Raw genomic sequence first — 24,755 nt, forward strand, 5'->3', positions numbered from 1 at the left:
ACGCCAGCCGTCGCCAAATTCGACGCACGGCGACAATAAACGCCGGGCGTGGTAATGGTGCGAAAACCCACGCGGCGCGCAACGAGTGAAAACCCGTTCACTTTCATGCACAGGGCCGACGAGCTGTGTGCGACACATTAACTCCGCGTGTAAAGATTAACCGCCGCTCCCCCAACAAACACCATTCCCGCGTCGATTTGACGAGCTTTCACGACACGATCCAGGGGTCGCGATTCGACTCAGAAACCGGCGATTTATTTTGGGAACCCGTTTTACTCTTCCATTCCGTGGCTGTGGCTGGGTTTTTTTTATTTGCCCAAACGTATCGCGAACGTAAGTTCGAGTTTTTCTTTTTTAAAGAACCGATCGATCGTCGTCATACGCGCGTTTTTTTTATTCCCAGAAAGGGTAAAATCCTTTCTTATTTTTCATTCTTTGATACCGGCAAAAAACGCATCCCATGGTATAGCTGCTGCTCAGCCCGAGCTCTAAATGCCCTGATACGCGTGGCATTGTCCTTGTGCTGTTCATCTTTTGGCGTTCTCCTCTGGTCCGACACCGGTGGTGAGACTGGGCCATAAAGAAGGCTAACCCAAAAAACCTGTTTAATACGTAGGCTTTCTCGACCAATACTAGAGGAGGCTTTTGGGTTAGATCGTGTAAATATATAAATGTGTCGTTAAAACCCGCCACAGCCAACTAGTAAGGGTTGTCACGTAAACAGAACATGGCAATTCGTCACTAGTACAGCTGTAAACAGAACTAGTACAGCTGGAAACAGAACATGCCAATTCGTCACTAGTAAGGCTGTATTAGTGCCGAATTGGCACGTTCTGTTTACGTGACAACCCTTACTAGTTGGCCGTGTCGGGTGGTGGTGGCGGGTTTTAACGACACATTTATACATCTACGCGATCTAACCTAAAAAAAACCTCTCATGAATGATAGTGGTCGCGAAAAGCCTCCTACTACGTGTTTGAGGAGAGGTTACGAGCGCTGAGGAGATGGAGCGATGAAAGAGGCCTTTGTGTGCAGGAGCCAGACGAAATGTTGCATCATGATACCTCGAGTGACAGCTGCTAAACGGAGCTGTTTTTATTTTATTTCACCGGGTAAGCCCCCCCCCCCCACACCTGAACTTACGCAGCTCTTTTTCAGAATCGACCTGACTATCGCAAATGGTAGCTCAAGGAAGCGGCTTTATCAAGGGTTGGCAAACGCACGGTCGGCTACGTACGTTACGAAAAAATAAGTTGAACGTACGTACACATGCTTCCCCCGCACCTCCGATTGGCACGGTCGGCTACGTACGGCGCGTGAAAGAAGTTCGTACGAACGTTCCCAACGGTTGACCTCTACTCTCTCCGGCCCCCCCGCTTCGTTCTCAGTGCCCACCCCCCGATCCCCACACACACACACGCACAATGTCTCACCTACAGCCGACCACTAAGCCTGCGCGCTTGCCTCTCACAGCGAGACCGCTCCAGCAGCCGCCACCCCGTGCGGTGTAAATAAATAAAGGTCAAATTATCGACCAAATACTTTCAATAATTTAATAATTTCCCACACACACAGCCAGTGTCTATTTCACCTGTTAAATTAACCGTGAATCTGTATGTAGCATGGCGACACATTGGTTACATTACCCCACAACCCATGCATTGGAAAGGGGTCTCCACATACGTACATACATTTATATACATTATAATACTTTATAATATCTATACAATGTATGTTAAACTTCTTTCGCACCCTACGTAGCCAACCGTGCTAATCGGAGGTACGGGGGGGAAGGACAACAAACTAAACACAAAAAGCTGTTTCAAAGAAACGAGTTTCCAATCGAAACGATTTAAAAGTGGCGCAGCGCGCTAACCGCTGCGCCACCACTCCTAACGAAACTCACCTCACAGGTGACTGCCATATTGTGTGGATTATAAAGAAAAAAAGCGAGACAGACTCCAAAAAATGTGTCTGGTGTCAGTAAATGTAAACAGATCTCATCTCGCACACAACAGCAACAGCCGCCATTCGCCACTAAGTGGCAGTGATGTCACCACGTCGGCTGTGCCAGGCTAGGTGCACCTCTAGGCCGTCACGTGACGTGTGGCAGGAGGTTGCGGGGGACAGACCCAAGCGTTGTGGGGTGACTGGCTCACAAAACAAAGACAAAGATCCCCACATATAGCCTTAACATACTTTTGGGGCAAGTGCTGTTAGCGAGCACCCACGAAGGGCGGCACGGTACACAAGGGGGTGGGTGGTCAACACCACTCCCGGCCGCCTTTGTCTCCCCCAGTGGCGATGTTAGTACATCGCACCAGGGACTAATTTTTGAGGCCGAGTGGACCTAGAGGAGGCCCAGAAGCGGTTCGGATAATCGTCACTGTTGTTGGTCGGTGAGCGGGAATCGAACTCGGGCCACCGGGTTCGTAGCAAAGAGCGCTGACCCGCGACTACACTGACGCTCGCAAAACACAAAGACACAAAGCACGCGTGCGCTGCCCAACTTTGATTTTAAAATACAAAGAGGCGAAAACACAGTGCGCGCGCGCTCGTGTGTCAATACAACGCAGAGAATACGGCGGATGCACTTTCCGCGGAGAGAAAGCATTGCAGGTATTCAAATGAAAATACAACCGGAACGGAGGATAAAGGAGAGAAACTGGAGCACGTGCATTTACCAAACAAGCCCCAGCCTGTCAGGAAATGAACATCACTCCAATCTGAGCTTGCCATCAAGCGAGCGCGCTGATGCTGCTGCCACGGGGGAATATTTTTTTTGTTGTCGTTACAATTCAGGCCCCGAAAACCTGTTTCAAGAGTCGCGGAGCAAAACTGGGGAATACAGTGTTTGAGCGATAACCGAAACGCGATGAGACACAGGACTGCTGGGGTTTCAAAAAAAAAAAATTTAGATTTGAAAACAAACAAAAAAATCTGCCGAACCTGTAATCTCTCCACCAGATATCCCACGTCTGCCCATCATTACGCCGCTGCTAGCAGCACCGCCGGTGCCGTCACCGATTGCAATGGAAATCCGCACCGGCGTACGGCCTGAGCCACAGCGCGAAAGTTGTCACATACGCTGCGGCATTAGCCGCTCAGAGTTCAATGTTCGAGGCCGCCTTTGTCTCCCCCGTGTTTATATCTTAGCACAGCACACCAGATACACTCATCTAAAGCCTGTGTGGGAGGGGGGGGGGGAAGAGGCCCAGGAGCGGTGTAAATATTCGCCACCTGCCATTGGCCACGGAGCGCGGAATTTGAACTCGCGTCGCTGGGTTCGCACCGCGGTACGCTCGCTAACTACCGCGTTACCTTTCGCTTTTCAAGCCGCGTGCTGACAAGTCGGCGAACGGCGCTCGGCGGAAAAAAACGAACAGGCGGAAAAGCCGAACAAAACAAAAAAATAAATGACGTTCGCTAAATAAAAATTGGCCTTCGATCGGATAAAAAAAGACGTGGGACTACAATTAAGCGCGACGGCGAATGGCAGCGAAGCAGACACCGCCGAAGCGGACCCGGTTTTCTTCGCATTGTTATTCAGTTTTGTCACGCGTTGCACAGCCCTCGCATGCGACAGCGTCACATCCCCGGGCCAGCAGGTGTACGATAATGGCAGCGGCCGCCCCCTCCGACAAATAATTTCCCCCGATACGCATCGACGATGCTCTACAATTGTGCGCGAAGAGTGCGAAGGCCCGTCTCTCGGGTGTGCGCGCACACAATGTGGCGGGGCTGTACTTGCGAGATTGACACGATAATAATAATATATTACGATTCGAATTTCAACTTGCAAAGCGCCACACGGGTAGTCGTTCACTTCACAAATGTGGAGGACGACTTGAGACGGACGATGAAGACTACACAGGAAAGGCAGGAGCCAGGCAGTGAACCAGCACCAAATTCCACACCAACCCCCTCACCCCTAAGCTCTGCGATCCTCTACATATGAAGCCGTTGGTCAATTAATGACCGTTTACACGTGGGGAAAAATATCAGTACTCGAAGCTTGGGCTTCGTGAGCTCATCGAGTCTCTCTTTGAAACTATTTTGTTTATTTTACCAGGTAAGGCCCACCAAGCGATACAACAAGGCCGTGAATGACAGCTCAACGAAGTGGCTTATCACTTGGAAAATGTATTGCAGCCAATTATTCTAAACGCATGTTGATTCTAAACGTCAGTGAACAACCGGAGGACCCAGAGAAAAATGCACACGACCATAAGGAGAACACGTAAACTCCGGGTTGGTGATCGAATCCCCAACCTCCTGTATACCAGGCGAGGTAGTTAACATCTCACCAATGCGGCACGCCCATTACCTGTGTCGATATGATCGAGCATTGATCAAGCAGCGATCGAGCTGTGATTTTGAATAATTGTGTCTGTGATCAAGCAGAGGCGATTTAGAATCAACGCGTGACGTCGATTCGAAACGTGGAGGGAACGACCGTAGGGCACCGGAGAAAAATCAATGCGACCACCGCGGGGAGAGAGAGAGAGACGCCAACTCAAATTATACAGCAGGCACCAAGGTCGGGATTGAACCCACGACCTCCTGCGTACCCGGAGGTGTATATAAATACAAGCCTGCGGAGATAATGCCTGCCCCCCCCTCGCGAAGGCCTTCATCACCGTGTCCTAGAGCACTTATTGCAATCTAACAGGAGCACGGTGGAAGAGCGAGGGAGAGATCCGGTGAATTATTCACGGCTAATGAAAACAATATCCCTTTCCCACCGTGCAAAGTCCTCGACCGAGCGACGTCTAACGGCACCGTCGTGTTGCGAGCAATAACGGCACCGCGCTGTCGCGTCGTAACCTTGCACCTCGTGGACTCTTCCCAGATCTCCCTCGGTCATCCTCGCAGCAAGAGCAGCAGCAGCAGCAGCGGCGGTGGCGGTGGCTCTTGGCCAGCCCATCGAACAAAGGCGGTCACTGCATCGCACGTTTCTGCGGCCGTCTGGAAAGCTCGTCCTTCCGATATTAAGAAGCCACCGGAGCTGTGCACTTTTGAATCATCTAGATTGAAAATTACATTTCTTTAGAAGTGCCTTTCGATTAGCACGGTTGGCTACGTAGGGTGCAAAAGAAGTTCAACACGCATACATTACGAAGAGGTACAATGGGGCACTGTAATCTATGAAATAAATGTTTGCTATTATTATTATTATGATTAGGCAATTACCAAATCACCCGAAATGCACCCAATATTTGTCAGATGTCGGAAGCTAAGGGCAGGGTTGCATGGGTGACCACAATGCGCTAACCGGGAGGCACGGGGCTGCCTTGTCGATCGATGAAAGTGCAGCAGCATCAATCGTTGTACTGTACAACATTCCAAGGTCTATGCTCCCCATCTTCATGGCATAGCATGGTCAACCCCCCCGCCACCCCATGACCAACGATAGTGTGGATCCCCACACTATCGTTGTGGATCCTCATCCAGGTCATCCAGCAAACAATGAAAAGACGGTTGTGTTGATTGTATATATCGAAATATACGCACACACATTACCAAGTTGTTGTTATGATCATAAGCAGACGTGCAGGTGGCTGTGCAGGAACCATAAATGCACAGCAGTTTTATAATACGTCTTGATGCGATTTCAGATCCGTGAACCTCATGGCAAAATGATGAACTCAACCTTAATACGGATTTTTTTTTGGGTTAGATCGCGTAAATATAAATGTGTCGTGAGACCCGCCACCACCCGACAAAGCCAATTAGCAAGGTTTGTCGCGTAAACAAGACATGCAAAGTCGTTACTAGAGTACCGCGACCTTTCACCAGTAATTACAACCGGCATCGTCAGGCGACAGCCAGATATGTGGAGAAATACTCCCATTTCGCTCCTTAATAATCAAATCAGGAAATCAAATCATAATATTGGCTACCCCCAGCATTGTTTATTGCTGTGGTTGTCCCACCTGATGACGGACGCTTGCGTTGCGCCCGAAACGTCGTGATTTAATTTATTTAGTTTAATACCTACGTGACTTTGCCGAAAGAACCAAAGAGTATACCCACAAGCACCTCTGTAACCATTGTTTCACGGAGACAAAGATCCCTCCCGCGTAGCCTTTTTTTCAGACTGTTCCAGGAAGTGCTGTTACCAAGAATCTATTGAGGCCGACACTACGCACGGTGGATGGATGGGGGGGCGTGTGGTCGGCAAAAACTCTGCCGGCCACCGTTCATCTCCCCAGTTCTAATGTTTACGCACCGCACCAGGTACTCATTTAAAGGCCGAGTCGACCTAGGGGCAGGGACCCAGAACCGGTTCGGATATTCGGCCACCGACGTTGGGTCGCAAGAGAAAAGGTCAACTCGGCGAAATTGCGTTCGACAGAGCGCAGCGCGCGCTAAACCAGAACAACACCGCTCACCCCCCGGCACAACATTCCGGCTGCCATCTCTTTACCACGCCGTGGCACCGTGAGAGCGCGCGCCAAAACGCAGGCCGCCCCTCCCCCTCCCCCCCCCAGTGCATACCCCGCGCCGTTACGGTCACCTTCCCATCGGCCGATGCCGGCAAAGTGCGCGCTAATGTCACCGATTGACAAGCAGCACTTTGGAAGGCAGGAATTACGAATGAGCCGAGGTCATTTATTAGGGACACGGTGACATGCTCTCAGCCAGGATATGCATCTTAGATTGCCCACCTGCCCCCCCACCCCCCCCCCCCCCCGACTCTTACACAATGCATTATCCAGTGAATGTGTTAATGGTTGATTATTCTTATTTTTACATTCTCCCAGCTAAGGCTGAAAAGCGTTAATGCACGGGCTCCAATTGTCTGTCCGTGTGTAACGGGGGGGGGGGGGGGGGGTGGCATAATAACACTCCTGCAAGCATGATCCAACCGAAATTTTGAGTCGCTTTTACTATTAGGTACTTACACTGTAAGAAGAAGAAAAAACACGGACAAATTGATTAAAGGGTTGTCCAAAATAAAATACGTGTACCTTGTAACCAAGGCACAAAATCCACTTGGCAATGCACTGCTGGGCCCAATTACTACGTCACCGTGCGTGTGTGCGTGTGTGCGTGCGCGTGTGCGCGTGTGTGATCTCGTTTTTTGCTAATCGAAAGCTCACGGAATCGTCGTCAATTAAAAGAATGCACACGCGTGATTTTTATTCTTTGTTTAAAATTCCATTGACTCCGACCCACCCACCCACCGACCCACTGGCGCGTTCCAGAGATCCGTGACGATTTCGGGCTGCAGTTCGATTTAAGGATTGATTTTTATTTATTAAAAAAATGTACGGTCAATGTCGGGGGTCAGACGAACCCGCTGGATTGATTTATGAATTTGGAAGAAAAAAAAACGTCCACTCTTACACATGCAATTCAATGCGATGCATGTTATTGTGAGCTTAGGAATCATTAGCAACCAATTTATGTATTGAACCAACGGAGAGAGCACGGTAAGTGGAGCGTTCTCAAACCGAACAAAAATAATCAAAATCAAATGCCACGTCTGACAATGACAACAACAACAACGTCGTCATCGAACACGACGGAAATAATACATTAAGCGACAACACAAAAAAAGCCTTACCCGGATTAATATCTAAAATGCTGACTAAAGTCTTCTTGGTTCTTTCGGTAAAGTCATGTAGAAGGGAAATAATAAAATAATAAAACTAAAACATAATAAAATAATTATCACGACGTTTCGGCCACAACGCAAGCAGCCGTCCTCAGGTAGAGAACAGGGCTGTCGAGAAGAACCAAGAAGATGAATCCCTGCAGTCACGAAAGCTTTAAATCGAAATTTGCTGACTTAAGTGTTTGGCGGTGGCGGTGGTGGTGGCTCGGTGGCTAGCGCATACTGCACTGCGGACGAGGCCACCCGAGTTAAATTCAGCCCCATGTTGTTGTTGTTGTTTGACTTGAATCCCACTGGCATTTTTGCACACAGCGTTGGTGTACGGTGTTTTTTGTGCAATATTTAGCTGTCTTTTCTTGGATTTTCTGTTTGCACTCAGTCACATATTCACTTTAAGATGTTTTTTGTTCATGTTTTTGTTTTTGTTTGTTGCGGTTGCACCCGATTCAAGAGCCGAGTGGCTCACAGGGCTACACCTAATACATGCACTTGAACTTGAGTGACATCTGAACTCAGTTCCATTTAGTTTCAAATAACCCTGTGAGCTTAGTAGCTCTTCAGTGCAGGTTTCACCAATAACAACCGCACGCCGCTTCCGCAACAGACGTAATACAACGGAGAAAAATAAATTAAGAATACAAAGGTATTAAATTAAGGAATAAAAAAATCTAAAGAGCGCACGGTTCGATGTAAAAAGTGCCCGTGGTCAAACACACTGTTTCTCCCAAGATACACTGAATTTAAATCAGCAATAAAATGTTTTTATTAAGTAACAAAAACCGCCAATCAATCAACGACTACATTGCACCGAGCAAAGCACAGCATCGTTAACAAAAAAAGTAATGCAGACGCGGCACAGGACAACAAAAGAATTTGCCTACAGGCAAACGATGAGTACACTTCATCAAACGCGTGTTTGACTCCGCCCCCCCAGCCCCCCTCACTCACCAACCGGCATGGTGAAGTATGGTCAAAACAACCCCCCCCCCCCCCAAGTACGAACGCGGCGAGGAGAAAAAGCCATCACCCTGGAGTGTATTGGCAGCATTTGAATTTAGTAGTAGGTTTTTACCCTTTTAAACTGGTACAAAACTGACACCTTTATACCAGTTTAAAAGGGTAAAAACCTACTACTATATTTTGCCACTGGTAAAAGAGATCTCAGTGTAGAGCATTTGAATTATCCAGCACTTAACAATCAGCGCAAAAATCAAAGGACGCAAACACACGTACATTTAATACGTAGGCTTTCGCGACCAATATCATCCACAAGAGGTTTTTTTTTTTTTAAACACATACATACGTACTTACATGCAACCTTTTTGTCTGCCTTCGATGAGATTGACCCTCTTCAGCACGGTTATAGCCTGTTGGGTCAGGGGGGGGAACAAAACAATAGTTGTTTTCGATTTAAAGCTTTCGTGACTGCAGGGATTCACATTCTTGGTTCTTTCGGTAAAGTCACGTAGAAGGGAAATAATAAAAGAATAAAAATAAAACAAAATTCTCACGACGTTTCGGCCACAATGCAAGCAGCCTTCCTCAGGTGAAGAACATGGCTGTCGGAAAGACAGCGTCCTAATGAACACTGCTAAGCTTGGCAGCGTATTTTAAGCTGGGTGGGAGGAGCAGAGAGCCTTGACAAAGGAGTTTACATATCAACAGAGGAATTTAACAAATGGTTTTGCTACAACAGTAGAATGATGCTGATGCTACGAATATATGAGCAATGCACAAATGCAATAAAGGCGACGGGCATTTTTTTTTCACGGGCAAAAAAACGAATCCGTAGCAAGTAAAAAAAAAGCACGAAAATATACAACGCGCGGAGTGGGGGGCTAACTGAAGTCAAGACTTACAAATTTAAATTACAGCCTGAACAGTCAAAAATATCCGACTCGACAGGCGATTGAGGTATGGGCAGACCTGGTAGAAAAAAAAAGGTCCGTCCGATACGCGAACAGACAGACAATGGCAATTTCACAGCGCACAAACACCGCAATGGGGGGCGAGGGCGGATACGCGACGTTCAGACGTGCGACGTTGTGATGAATTCCCATAGTTACACGCGCGTGTGTGTGTGTGGTGTTGGCGGTAGTGGGGAGCAGCAGTGTAGCAGTTGAGCGCTACGCTGCACTACGAACGCCGGTGACCCGAGTTCGATTCCCGCTCACGGCCAACACCGGTGACGATTGTCTGAGCCAGGTCCTGGGCCTCCCCTAGGTCGACTCAGCCTCAAATGAGTACTTGGTGCGATGTGTAAAAAAACATCGCCACTGGGGAGACAAAGGTGGTGGGGCGAGGTGTTGGCCACCCACCCCATCATGTGGCGTGCCGGCCTTCATAGGTGCTACTCGCTAACAGCAATTGCTCCTACAGTCTGTTAAAGCGAAATGGGGGATCTTTGCTCAAGACCGCTTCTGCCGAATCTTTTAAAACTTTGAAAAGCTGGCTTCTTTTGTTGTTAAGGGGCATTTCAGCCGTTTGCAAGCAAGCCCCCACGCGTGTCGCTATAACAGACATTGTCTAAGAATGTGTTTACCCTTTCTGGCAATAAAACAGGAGGTTGTGTTAAGACGTTCACACACCAAACAGAAACCTTTTGCAAGGAATCGTGTCCACATTAACCGCACATGCAAACACGCTCTGGTAATATCCCTGCATTGTCTTTGAAACTGATTGGTCTACGCCTTCTATAGGGCCCAGTCTCACCACCGGTGTCAGACCAGAGAACAACGCCAAAAGGCGCACAGCACAAGGGCAATGCCACGCATCGGAGCATCGATAGCTCGGGGTGAGCAGCAGCTGCACCGTGGGAGCGGTATAACCGCAGCAGAGGCAGCCCACTTCGTGTGGCCGTTGCACAACTCCAACGCGGTGTGTGTGTGTGGGGTGGGGAGCGAATACGGAAGGTGCCACACACACACACAAATCCCCTATCTACAGAACCACGTGGCACGCTCCACCGCCACCACTCCCTGCACCGTCACAGTTTCCTCACTCTGGCATGAGACATGTTTGAGGCTAGCGATGGTTTTGGCTAGAATAGACCGAGATTAAAAAAAAAAAACATATAGCTGTGAAAACGAAAATTAAGGTGGGCGAATTTGGGACCTAATTATGCTGCAGTCCATACGTATATACAGGGAAGTCCCAGATGTTTAAAAAAAGACATAAAGTTTTAGCGAATTAAAACAGGGGTCACAAGACACGGTGGCTAGGAGATGTTAACTACCTCGCCTGGTATACAGGAGGTCGTGGGCGCGATCTCGACCCCGACGCGTGGATTTTTTTTTTTCTTCCGGGTCCTCCGGTTTTTCCCCCTCCACATTTAGAATCAACATTACGTGTTTAAGAGTATTTGGCTGCTATAAATGTCCACGTGATAAGCCACTTTGTTGAGCCGTCATCTGTGGGCAGGTCGCTTTTGAAAAAGAGCTCCATAGCTCAGTGGGCCTGACCTCGTGAAATAACAAATAGATATGTTAGTTTAATAGTTTTAATCTGGAACACCCTGTACAATGAGTGCACATGCATTACGGCCCTTTTGTGAAATCCACTACCGGATGAGGAGGGCCTCTCCGTGTCGAGCGGACCGTGAGGGTCGTTTGACAATACTTCACCATGCTGGTCAGTCGACCCGTGGCACGTCGGTCTGCCCCGTGACCTCCTGCCAGCAGGCGTTCGACACTTCACGTGGCCTCAAGGTGCACATGGCCTGGCACAAGCGTCGTGGTGACGTCACCGCCACTTAGCGTCGAATGGCGGTTGTTATGTTATGCCGCAGAGGGTAGTTCAGCAAAATTGTATTGTTGGACTGTACGATGTGCCCACGTCTATGCTCCCTGCGGTCAGCCAGCCGTGCGTACAATGCCAAGTAGGAATACGCACGTATGTTCAACTTAATTCGCACCGTGCTAATCACTGAGGCATGACAAGCTACGTTAGACCAGAGAGTCAACAGAACCCTTTCCTGCTCAAACAGGCCTGGGATGGAACTTTATCTGCTGTTTGGAGCCCCGAGGCAACGGTGGAAATTCCACATTCCTGTGGACAGAACGGGTGTATGCACAAGAGAACCACTCGAGACTTGCATGATAACATTTACATTTATATAGTCGATGTGCAACCAACCACAGTTCAAGATGCTTCGCATTTAGAATGGGCATCTCTCTGAGTTTTGAATCTGCGCTTGAATGGAGGCAGGGGGGAGGAGCCAAGGCAGGGGGAATTAAGGGACTGAGTTGGACTCCTAACCGGGATTTCAAATTGCAAGCCTTGCAAATCGCTAACCAGCGGTGGAGCGAGCGGCTCGCAAACTGAAGGCCGCCGACTTGAACTCCCGGGGGGAGGGGGATGACCCGGCCCCTCTTCATCTCTCCGGGGGGTTGACAGCAAAAACAAGCACCGCTTTGCGGGAAAGCCAACAGCAGGTTTTCCTGCTCCAGTTCAACGTGGAATTTCCACCACGGGTGCATCTGCTGTGGCAGTGATCGAGCACCATCGACAATGCTCGTTCGAGCGGGAAAATCACTTGGACTTTGAATCGCGAAGCGCAAACCACGACAATTGTTTAAAGGCACCTTTAGGCATTTAAAGGCCGCGACGATGGCACACGCGCGTGACCCGGCAAGTCGGAGCCACGGGTTGGTGATTCGCATTTGTGGTGACTTGCTCCCAGAAAAATAACTGAATATTTATCCTGGAGGAATCCGACGAGCTATGAAGCTCTTTTTCACACGTGTCCAGTCGGGGCGGGTCACTGGGCTGCTGTACGTAGCCCGTGCAATGGCAGTACAGCAAGTGGGTCCCTTGAATCTGTCTGTGCCAATGTTTGCATGTTATCCGCTCATACGTTTGTGTGGATTTGTTGACTTCCAGGTCATCCAGTATTCTTGAACGTGCGTAACGCTCCTTAAAATTGGATTTGGAAAGGCTTCCCCAAATGCAATACCTTCAATAAAATAATAATTGAAAAAAGACTCGGCAAGTCTTTCCAAGATAAACTATCGTACGTTATCACATGGTCAAAGGTGCGCAGCGCCGATTGAACACGATTCAAGTTGTTGTTGTAAATATGTGCGCGAACGCAGGCCAGCTTAACCTCTCACAGAATGTATCCACAATTAGTTAACGAGCGATCATGATGTTCTTGCCGCAGGCCCAATTAAAATCCGTTTTTACGTCCCAATAATGGATTGTTCTTGTGCCGTAGGCAGGCGTCATTCTACTGGTAGCCGTGGAAATGCCTGAAAGTTGCAACACAAAAGTTGAACTTGGAGGATAAGCGACACATTTTGCATGCGGGTAGGACTATGCCCGACGAGGGAAATGTACAATCAGCTATAAAATCACAATAAGTCACGGCCCTCGCCCTGCTGTGCGAATCATGGGGGGTGTTGCTTCACCATACTTCACCGTGCTGGTATGGTCAGCATGAGTTGGTGAAGGCGGTGGAGGGCAGGGAGGGCGGGGAGGGCGAGCACCGGTTCACGTATCACTCACCACAAATGTTAGCCGTGGGCATGAATTGAACTCGGGTCACGGGGTTCACAGCGCAGCGCGCTAACCACCGCCACCTACGCATCACCTCCCAACAAAAAGGTTGGAAACTGGGACAAATGCCACAAAACTCTCTCAATCATCAATCAAACATTGGAACAGTTCGAACGCACACTGTATGTACAGTTACGAGCACTGCGAATGAGGAACTGGGACCAAACGCATTCGTGAGAAGACACGATCCGCATCATTATTCCACCCATTTCTGCCAAAGCCGTAATAACAGGCACAGGAGCTGGGGCGATTTGCAGATGTATTATCGCAAACCCTAAAGCCACCTCGTGCTGTCCTTGGGGTGTAAGGATTCACCACATATAGTGAAACATGAAGGTCATTAGTTTTTTAATAAGCAAAGAGCTCTCCGACACACACCGGTGTGCTGGACTAATAACGAATTGGCACGTTCTGTTTACGTGACAAACCTTATTAATTGGCTGCTTCGGGTGGTGGCGGGTTTAACGACACATTTATATATTTACAGCGCTCCAACCCAACAAATACTTATATTATAGGAGGATAACAAAATGTGCTTTTCGAGGTCACAGTTGCACGAATGAATGGACGAGAGGATTCCATCTGAAGTTCCATGATCATAACACCGTATCGAACTACAGCACGAGTACAGCCCTTTCGTCAAAACCACACAACGGGGTCGTCGGGATTATTTAACCATACTCCACCGCAACGAAGCCCAGCAGCAGTGCCAGAATAAGCTCGTACGGTGCCTGTAGCAAAATGTTATAAAGGGGCTCTAAATAAAAAAAAACACACAAATATTTAAACACCAATTTTTAACTTGCATAGTAAAGTAATTGATTTTTTTCACGTGCTATACAGACAGATAATACGACACATCGCTCACCTTAAACAACCAGCCGTTCATAAAAGTTGAAGGCAGTATAGTACTATAGTAATAGAGAAAGTGCAGAATCACCGAACCGGAATTGATAGCTTGGAAGCATTTAGCGCGGGGCCCTTGAAAGTGCGGGGCCCGTAGCATCTGGTACTTTTGCTACTCGGATAATCCGGCACTGCCCAGCAGCAGCCTATAACACCTGTTATGCACATGCAGGTCACCCATCCATGTATGATCCAGGCTGAGCTTCCGAGATCTGATAAGTTCACCGAGGAATCCGGGCGATTTGGCCAAAGGGTTACCAACAGAGTGCGCCTTAAAGGTTATTTTTTATCCTATACTGCAGCTGAATGTAAACATATTTTTGGATGTATCATGTTTGTGTGGATAGATTCTAACTCGAGTATTTTTGTTTAAAGGTCAATATTATCACACGTGGAGGGTTGTCCATTAATGCATACAACAGGCGGTATAGGCTTCTGCGGGAACTAGACAGTGGACAGCAGAGGACAGGAAAACAACATCCGTTGTTGTACTATACTATGATCCCATTTCTATGCTCCCCACCTTTACCAAACCACACTAACGAACGTGGTAAAGTGTCGTCAAACAGACCCCCAGACACACGCACAACCCACGCGGTGCGGCTAAGGCGATCAACCAGCAAGAAAGTGAACAAAAAAGGGTCCGCGTAGATAAATAATAAAAAACATCTTCTTGGTTTTTTTGGTAAAGTCACGTAGAAGGGAAATAATAAAATAAAAATAATTTTATTCTCATATAATTTTGTTATGTTTTATTTTTATTATTTTATTATTTCCTTTCTACGTGACTTTACCGAAAGAACCAAGAAGATGAATCCCTGCAGTCACGAAAGCTTTAAATCGAAATAAAAAATATATCTCCAGCACATTTTTTACAACTCGTCCGCTGTGGTGGTTTTGTTTCTTTTAATAATTACTCGTATTCGGGGGTCGTCAGGTTTCCTCATCGACGAAAGTATTTTTCTGTTGCTCATACAATACGATAAAAAAAGACTTATTTGTGTCACGCAGCGCTTACTATTACATGACTCATTCGGAGTGATGACCTTTGTCATCATAGTAGATCTGGCTTGCCATGGGGGGTGGGGGGGAGAGAGAACATACCTAAGACGAAATATGTTCCTTAGCGGCGGCGCTGAAGGGGTGGGTGGCGTGGTTTGATAACCGTAGTTAGCACATTGCACTATGAACCCGGAGACCTGAATTCAATTGCCAATGGCGGCTAACATCGGTGGCTGGGTCGATGTCCGAACCAGTTCCTGCATCCACCAATGCCTCGCTCACCCCCCACCCTTCCACCTCCCGCACCGATTCACACCGACCAGCGTGGTGAAGTACGGTCCGGTAAAACTATCCCCATGACCAACACAGCATAGGGGAGGGCCTTCATCCGGCAGCAGCGGATTGACAAACGCAGAAAAGCATGATGATTATTATGGTCTGTTGGGGCAAGTGCTGAGGGTTTCCCATGGGAAATTCTTCGCCACGCACTTCTGTCTTCTGCGATCTTCTTATCCGTTTCAGCGTGAGCCTCGTCCATGATGTTATCTGTCCGTGTCATCCCTGGTCTTCCTTGTGCACGTGAACCGCCTATTGTGCCTTGCATAATCTGCTTTTCCAAACAAGTTTTTTTTTCTCATGACATGATCATGGCAAGCTAGCTTTCATAGATATTATCACCCCCAACAACTATCAGCAACAGATTAAAAGTTTCTGCAGCCCCCGATTAAAAATTCACACTTCAACTTCATGCGGGTGCAAATGTGCGGATCACTTAGGGTCAACAATTGTCTATTAAAGTCGCCCCCCCCTCCCCTTTCCATCACTGTGCTCCACGAGACCGGGCAGTAGAAGGGAGCCATGAGCAACAACTGGTGATGAAAAGCCCCCACGCGCAAGACATATACGAAGTCAAAATATGTTTAATCGGCATTATCATTATCACTCTCTTTTCATTGTGATGAACTATTGGGAGCTGCCACGGAGTATCGCGTAGCACACTTATTTATTTATACTGGAGAAATCCCATGAGCTATAAAGCTCTTTATGAAAGTTACACGAACACGGTGGAAGTGCAAAGTATAGGAATAGTAAGTAAGCAAATCACTAACATTCGTATTTAAAGCTTTCGTGACTGCAGGGAATTCATATTCTTAGTTCTTTCAGTAAAGTCACGTAGAATGGAAATAATAAAATAATATAGTTTTAACTTTTTTTTATTTTATTATTTCCCTTCTACGTGACTTTACCGAAAAAAACAATCACTAACATTTTAAATAAAACTGAACTATTTTTTTTATTTTACCAGGTAAAGCCCACTTAGCAATTAGCTTATTTTTTTCAGAAACGTCCTGGCCACAAACGACAGCTCAATGAAGTGGCTTACGTGGAAATTTATAGCAGCCGAATAATCGAAAATAATCTCAACGCATGTTGATTTTAAATGTGGAAGGAATAACTGGAGAACCTGGAGAAAAAAATCCACGCAACCACGGGGAGAGAAACGTGCAAGCTCAAAATATACAGCAGGCATTGGCGTCGGGGTCGAGATCGCAACCCACGACCTCCCCCACTCCTCCTACACGTCCAGTCAGTGTGGAAGAAGAGGCCAAGCACCATCTAGGCACAGCCTGTGGAGGCCAACAGAAGCCAGCAGTGGCGTGAGCAAACCAATAGCAAGGGCTGCTGTTAACTTTACCATTTTAAACGATGGGATACTTATAATAATCATCTCTGGAGCAGTCCTTTGCAAACAGCCAAAAGGTGTTCACATACGTGTCAACAGGGCAATAACACAATCACAATATTATTACTCTATAGGCATTCTGCGAAGACACGGACAAAGATCCCCAGTATAGCTTGAACAAACTGTTGGGGCAAGTGCTGTTAGAGTAGCACCTATGAAGGCCGGCATGGCACACGAGGGGCTGGGGTGGGTAGCCAGCACTATACCCAGACCGCAACCATCACGACCACCATGATCATCACCAAAGACAAAGATTCCCTCTATAGCTTTAATAAACTGTTGGGGCAAGTGCTGTTAGAGAGCAGCACCTATGAAGGCCGGCATGGCACACGAGGGGCTGGGGTGGGTGGCCAGCACTATACCCAGACCGCAACCATCACCACCATCATGATCATCACCAAAGACAAAGATCCCCTGTATAACTTAGACAGACTGTTGGGGCAAGTGCTGTTAGAGTAGCACCTATGAAGGCCGGCATGGCACACGAGGGGGTGGGTGGCCAGCACCACGCCCGTCAGCCCTTGCACAAGTACAGTACTGCGAAGACAAAGACACAACACACACACACCTACCTACCTGTACATATGCACAGGTACGTGTACAGACAGGCCCTCTGTCAGTCCACTGCTGGATGAACGCCTCCCCACACAGTGCTGGCAGTGAGATGTTGGTGAAGGGCCGGGAGGAGGAGGAGGTGTATCACACGTGGGTAGCATAGAAGTGCAGTCCAACATAGCTGAGGTTACTACTGTAACGTGATACACAAGTGTTGTTGTACCGTAACAAGGCACGGGACCCTCTGTAAGGGCACACAAGGTGACATCAAATGCTTTTTGATGGTGCTGCTGCTGCTGCTGGGTTCACAGTCAGTCGTACACCGGCGTAAATAACAACAACCACAACAACCATAACAACCACAACAACCTCCCCCACCCAACAGATTCGTCGTCAACAACACTGCGGCTGTAAAAAAAAGGAGACACTAAATAAACAATAGGTGACGTTTCGGGCAACGGCCCTTCCTCGTTGCACTATGCAAATATCGGTGTGTGCGTGTGTGTGTGTCACTTACAGTGCCCCGAATCAGTTGATAGTAAACGCGGTGACAGGGATAGAACTTTACGAGTGGATAAGGAAGTGAATGTGTAAGTTCACCACGCGTGCATCCGATGGTGCTGTCAGACACGGATGTAGCCATGGAGTCAACATTGGGGGGGGGGGGGCAAATTTTCCAGGGGGTCTGAGGTCCCCCCCCCCACAAAAAAAATCTAAATTTGAAAACCTCTTTTCCTGCGATTTCCTTAGATGGACTTTTTTTTTACAATAATGTCTGCTCTGTTTTTTTCTTTTTTTACCTTTTCTTGTTTCATTGTATGTCATGGCAGAGATTAGGGATTAATAAAGTACAACCATAACCACAATCATCTAAACAGAAATCTATGCATTGATTTATATGAAGACAAGTCCAGATATTGTGGCCAAGGTTCAGCAAATTGTTGTTTTCATTTACATAGCATAGCAATTATTATTCTTTTAAAATATTTATTTGAGCAATATATTGGGGGGGGGGAGCATTTTGAGCATATTTGAATATTGTCGGGGGATGTGTCACCAAAATACATATTATAATTACGGCCTTGCTGTGATATGTATAAGAAAACAAACAAAACTGGCGCATCTTACACTCACAACAGCGCCAGAGAAATGTACAGAGGGGCTGCATGAGCCTACACATTGTGTGTTTCACACAAATCGTCGCAAAATCCCTGAAAGATATCGGGTGGGGGGGGGGGTGGTGGTGGACATTCCCATCGGTAAGCTCCTCCGTCAGTCATCTCAAATCAGTCATCTCAAATCAGTCATCTCAAATCAGTCATCTCAAATCAGTCATCTCAAATCAGTCATCTCAAATCAGTCATCTCAAATCAGTCAACACCCACGGCACCTGCTGGGTCTGTCCGGCGACCTCCTGCTCAGAGCGAGCCTTCACGTGGGGCCTCAAAAGTGCACCTAGCCTGGCACAATCGCCCCGGTGATGTCACCGTCACTTAATGTGGGCCGAATGGCGGTTGCTGTTGAGTGACAACGAAAACAACAACAACAACACACTTGGACTGGTAGTATATAGTATCATGTAGCCCTACCTACATTGTACAATGCACATACGACCCACAGAGTTGTAAAGACTGCACGGCAAACATCACCGACAGACCTCTGCTGTGTAAACATCACACAATGTTTACTCAACTACCCTGCTGCCATTGTAAAGCATACGGATATGCGAAGTGGACTGCAGCAGACACCCTAGGTATTGGTACCGTAGCATTTGACTATGAGCCAGGTGACCGACTGTACAATGTCTTAAGCGTATCTGTTGACCATAGGTATACAATGGAGTGAGTTTATAGTCTGTAGGCGTTAAAGCTTCGCAGAGCATGCCGTAGGTAAAATACCACCACTACTATAATACCAAAAATAAATACCACCACTACTAAAAAAACACCACTACTAAAATACCACTACTATAGGCGTGCACTCGACTTTGTCACACATTACCAAAGGTGCATATGATATGATCGACACTCTAACCCCTATAACCACGTAGTGGTCATACATCCACATTGCTGCAACACGGAATGTCCCGATGATCGATGTCCCGCTAACCCTGGGACTTGGATTCACCACGCCCGGCCGCCTTTGTCTCCCCAGTGGCGATGTTCACACACCACACACCAGTTACTCTCGTTTGAGGCCGAGTCGACCTAGGGGAGGACCAGGACCGGTTCAGATCATCGTCAGCGGCGGTGATCGTGAGCGGGATTCGAACTCGGGTCACCGGGTTCGTAGCGCAGCGCGCTAACCGCTGCACCACCGCTCCCCACACACACACACAGGATAAAGACAAAGATCCCCCGTGTAGCCTGTGAGACTGTAGGGGCAAGTGCTGTTAACGAGCACCTATGAAGGCCGGCACGGCACACGATGGGGTGGGTGGCCAGCACCACGCCCGGCCGCCTTTGTCTTCCCATACGAATATAAAATCTAGCAGCATTGTGCCTCTGCAAGGTTGTGTGCTTCCAATCACCTTTGGGAGCATATTCCCTTTGAGAGAAATACGAATTCAATTGGGGTGCTGGGTAGGCTATGAATGGATCGCCCTGTACTGAAACGTGAAAAATGTGAACAAAACCGCATTGGCTTACACGTGTGCTGTTACGTAAACAACAAGCAGGGGTCCCCACATCATATTTTGTGTTTTTTTTTGGGGGGGGGGGGGGGTTAATCGCGTGTAAAAATATAAATGTGTCGTTAAACCCGCCACCACGCGGCACAGACAATTAGTGAGGTTTGTTGCAGAGAAAATCTCACAACATTTTAAATGTTGTGGGTGTTTGAAATCCACAACGTTTACATTTGCAATGTTCGATTTAAAGCTTTCGTGACTGCAGGGATTCATCTTCTTGGTTCTTTCGGTAAAGTCACGTAGAAGGGAAATAATAAAATAATAAAAATTAAAACATACAAAATAATGTTTTATTACTACTAATAAAATAATAAATATACAACATAATACAATTAATGTATTATGTAAAAATTTTATTCTTTTATTATTTCCCTTCTACGTGACTTTACCAAAAGAACCAAGAAGATTTGCAATGTTGTGAAATTTGCTCTCCAACAAACCTCACTAATTGGCTGTGCCGGGTGGTGGCGGGTTCAACGACAGTCATATTTACACGATCTAAACCCCCCAAAAAAAACAATATCATGGCTATTGTTCGCGAAAGCCTACGTGTTTAACACTAAGGGTATAAAGTACATTATTTATGTAATAATTGTGTATACAGCCTGTTTCACCATCACCAGCCGTGATTTATCCACTGATGGATACCAATGTAGGCTCTATGTATACAAATGGCACTTTACACGTGCAGAAATATAGTACTGCATCGAGACATAGGACTGAAAGTATTCTTACACGTATAGCACAATCATTTACAGATTCACTTCACATGTGTAAACACATACGGTGGTGTACGTTAATACAAACCTATGCTCTGGGGGGGATGTGGGGGTATTATACTAGCATATACATTACAGGTTAACATACTTTTACTGTAGTATATATGTACACCACGCAAGTCTTTGATATTATCGTCATACCGTATACACAAAGGCTGACAGTGTATCTATCTATTTTTTTAAATCCTTTATATTAAGTTCACTTGCTTGCTTGCTTATGACCGTGCAAATCTTTCGGTCGTTTTTTAACCCACTTCCCGTGATCCAATCGAGCTGACATTTTCCACACAGACTCGTTGTGCGTGACAATTTATTTTCGTGAAAATTTTTTTCCAAAATTTTCCACTTTTTAGGAAAAATTTAATTTTATTTAATTACCAATTGCTTAATGGTGGCAGGCAATCATCTGACCCATAGGTGGCAGCCATCTCAAGCCAGAGGAGGAGAGGACTCTAGCCGCCACGCATATAAAGGATTTATAGTGAAAAACTTTGTTTTTACGGGTTAATTTTTTCACCTGAAGACGGTTGCTTGGGTTACGATCGAAACGTCGTGATCTATGTTTTCTACCTACGTGACTTTACCGAAAGTATCACAGAGTACACACAGTACCATTATTACGCACAGATATATTACATTATTGTGCTTATCTGGATTTTTACAGAGGCACAGGATGTAATAAACACACACACAGGTACACCCTGGATTATGATGGAGATCACAGCACACGAACGTACCCATAATTGTTGCTATAACAACACATACTTGTTCTTGTGTATACACGTGCACACACCATATCATTGCTATAGATTGTTAGCACTTGTAAACAATGTACAGGGTAGAACCAACTCTATACCAGATAATAATCAAGGTGTGTATACTGCCAGGGACAGCTGTTGTACCCGTGTCTCTGTGTCTGTGAATACTGAAAGGCTGTGTGAACACGTGTACACACACACAGCACCCCACACTACAGCATACACACAGAATACAAACAGCCTTGTAAGAGAACCACACTTCATAGATTCCATAGGTGTATGTACTAAGCTCACCAGAGTATAGGGACAGCTGTTGTATCCGTGTCTCTGTGTCTGTGAATACTGAAAAGCTGTGTGTGAACACGTCTACACAGCACCTCACACTACAGCACACACACAGAATACAAACCGCCTTGTAAGAGAACCACACTTCATAGACTCCATAGGTGTATGTACTAAGCTCACCAGAGTACAGGGACAGCTGTTGTATCAGGGCTGTGTGTGAACACGTGTACACACACACAGCACCCACAATACAGCATACACACAGAATACAAACAGCCTTGTAAGAGAGCCACACTTCATAGATTCCATAGGTGTATGTACTAAGCTCACCCGAGTACAGGAACAGCTGTTGTATCCGTGTCTCTGTGTCTGTGAATACTAAAAGGCTGTGTGTGAACACGTGTACACTACAGTACACACACTACAGCGCACACACAGAACACAAACAGCCTTGTAAGAGAACCACACTTCATAGACTCCATAGGTGTATATACTGCCAAGCTCAGCAGATAACAAGAACAGCTGTTGTATCAGGGCTGTGTGTAAACACGTGTACACACACACAGCACCCCACACTACAGCATACACACAGAACACAAACAGCCTTGTGTATGTTGTGTACAGCCAGGCTCACTCAGAGCTGTTGGTAGCCCGTGTCTCTGTGTCTGTAGGAGGCTGCTGCCTATAGCACCTCGCTACAGCGTGTACACACAGCTATGCCAGGTGGAGGTGTGTGTAGGTGTGTCTATACGTGTGTGTGTGTGTAGGTGTGTGTCTATACGTGTGTAGGTGTGTGTAGGTGTGTGTGTGTGTATGTGTGGGGAGCGGTGGTGTAGCGGTTAGCGCGCTGCGCTATGAACCCGGCGACCCGGGTTCGATTCCCGCTCATGGCCAACACCAGTGACGATTATCTGAACCGGTCCTGGTCCTCCCCTAGGTCGACTCAGCCTGAAATGAGTACCTGGTGCGGTGTGTAAACATCGCCACTGGGGAGACAAAGGCGGTCGGGCGTGGCGATGGCCGGCATTTATAGGTGCTCGCTCACCGCACTTGCCCCTACAGTCTGTTAAGGCTATATGGGGGATCTTTGTAGGGGAGTAGGTGTAGGTGTGTTTAGGTGTGTGTAAGTGGCGGTGTGTGTTGGTGTGTGTGTAGGAGAGTGAGTGTGTGTAGGTGAGTGAGTGTGTGTAGGTGTTGTTGGTGTGCGTGTGTAAGTGTTGGTATGTGTGTAGGTGAGTGAGTGTGTGTAGGTGTTGTTGGTGTGCGTGTGTAAGTGTTGGTGTGTGTGTAGGTGAGTGAGTGTGTGTAGGTGTTGTTGGTGTGTGTGTAGGTGTGTTGGTGTGTGTAGGTGTGTTGGTGTGTGTAAGTGTTGGTGTGTGTGTGTAAGTGTTGGTGTGTGTGTAAGTGTTGGTGTGTGTGTAAGTGTTGGTGTGTGTAAGTGTGTGTTTAGGTGTAGGTGTGTGTAGGTGTTGGTGTGTGTGGGTGTGTGTCGGTGTGTGTGTAGGTGTTGGTGTGTGTGTAAGTGTCAGTGAGTGTAGGTGTGTGTAGGTGTAGGTGTGTGTGTGTGTGTGTAGGTGTGTATAGGTGTGTAAGTGTAGGTGTGTGTGTATAGGTGTGTAAGTGTAGGTGTGTGTAGGTGTAGGTGTGTGTGTAGGTGTATGTGTGTAAGTGTAGGTGTGTGTGTGTATAGGTGTGTAGGTGTGGAAGTGTAGGTGTGTAAGTGTGTGTGTAGGTGTATGTGTGTAAGTGTAGGTGTTAGTGTGAGTGGTTCTCGGCTCACCACACGGTGCCAGGGGTCCAGCTGGGTCGAGTATCCGCGTCTCCCCCGGTGCCTTGACGCCTTCTGCTGCTGCTGCCGCCTCCTCTTGCGGAGCTCTCAAAGTAACTTTCCTGCAGGGACTCGCGACGCCTCTTCACCGCCACGCGCCACCAACGGCGGAGGGAGGGGGGTGGTGGGTGGGGGCTGTGCCGGCGGGTCACTCCCGCGGAGGGATACAACAACACGGAGGCTCCGCCCACACTTCACAACGTGCGCGCGCACGTGCGCGCACGCGCCCCCTGCCTGCACCGACGACGCATTAACCCTAGTGGTGAAGTATGGTCACATTTAGATTTGAAGCTTTCGTGACCGCAGGGATTCCATACTCGTTGGTTCTTTACCGAAAGAAACAAAGGGTATGGCCAGCAAACACGCCCGGCCGCCTTTGTCTCCCCGGTGGTGTTGTTTACACAGCGCACCAGGTACTCATTTGAGGCTGAGTCGACCTAGGGGAGGGCCCAGGACCGGTTCAGATAATCGTCACCGGTGTTGGCCGTGAGCGGGAATCGAACCTTTCCTGTTGGCATTTAAGAGACGCGGTGGCGTTTAGGAGATTAATAAATACCGAGTCCTTATCCGCAACGTTCCACTCCATCAAAATAATATGGAACCTGGAGAACACGCACGCCAGCGATGTTTGTGTTGAGATTTGTATTATTTTATTTTATCAATTTACAGCCGTGATGTGTAAGAAGACGCATCGTGACGGCCGTTGCCGTCAGAGTGCTCAGCTGCAAAAAAAAATCAATTTGTTGTACTGTGCTTTCTATGCTCCCCGCCGTCACCAACCCGCGCCTGACCAGCATCCATCCAACAGTGGGCTGTACTTGCGCACATGCATTCGTGAAATGGGTCAAAAGTTGCAACAATTCACAAAAGGGGCCCTCGGCGTGAAAGCAACTCCTGTAGATGTATTACTATCCAGGGTTTGCCACCTGCAAGGGTTTGACCCGGACAGATCACGAATTGGCGTTTGCAGTGTTCGAGTGGCAGTAATTGATCAGTAGCGAGATCCAATCGCGATATTGTGTGGAACCT

The 24,755-nt window shown here is 47.5% G+C and overlaps 1 protein-coding gene across 2 annotated transcripts in view; it reads right to left on the reverse strand.

The window, feature by feature from the left end:
- LOC133355397 (protein kinase C delta type-like) overlaps positions 1 to 23,809 on the reverse strand; it is a 110,260-nt gene extending 86,451 nt beyond the window's left edge. For both annotated transcript variants that reach the window (XM_061572671.1, XM_061572670.1), the window contains exons 1-2: positions 23,679 to 23,809; positions 8,936 to 8,991 (exon numbers count right to left, since the gene is read on the reverse strand). The gene's annotated coding sequence lies outside the window, so the exon portion shown is untranslated. The remainder of the gene's footprint in view (positions 1 to 8,935; positions 8,992 to 23,678) is intronic.
- Positions 23,810 to 24,755: the final 946 nt, after the last annotated feature.

Source organism: Lethenteron reissneri, chromosome 51 (genome assembly GCF_015708825.2).
Source record: "Lethenteron reissneri isolate LAM-NWPU_2019-01 chromosome 51, ASM1570882v1, whole genome shotgun sequence".
NCBI lineage: Eukaryota > Metazoa > Chordata > Hyperoartia > Petromyzontiformes > Petromyzontidae > Lethenteron > Lethenteron reissneri.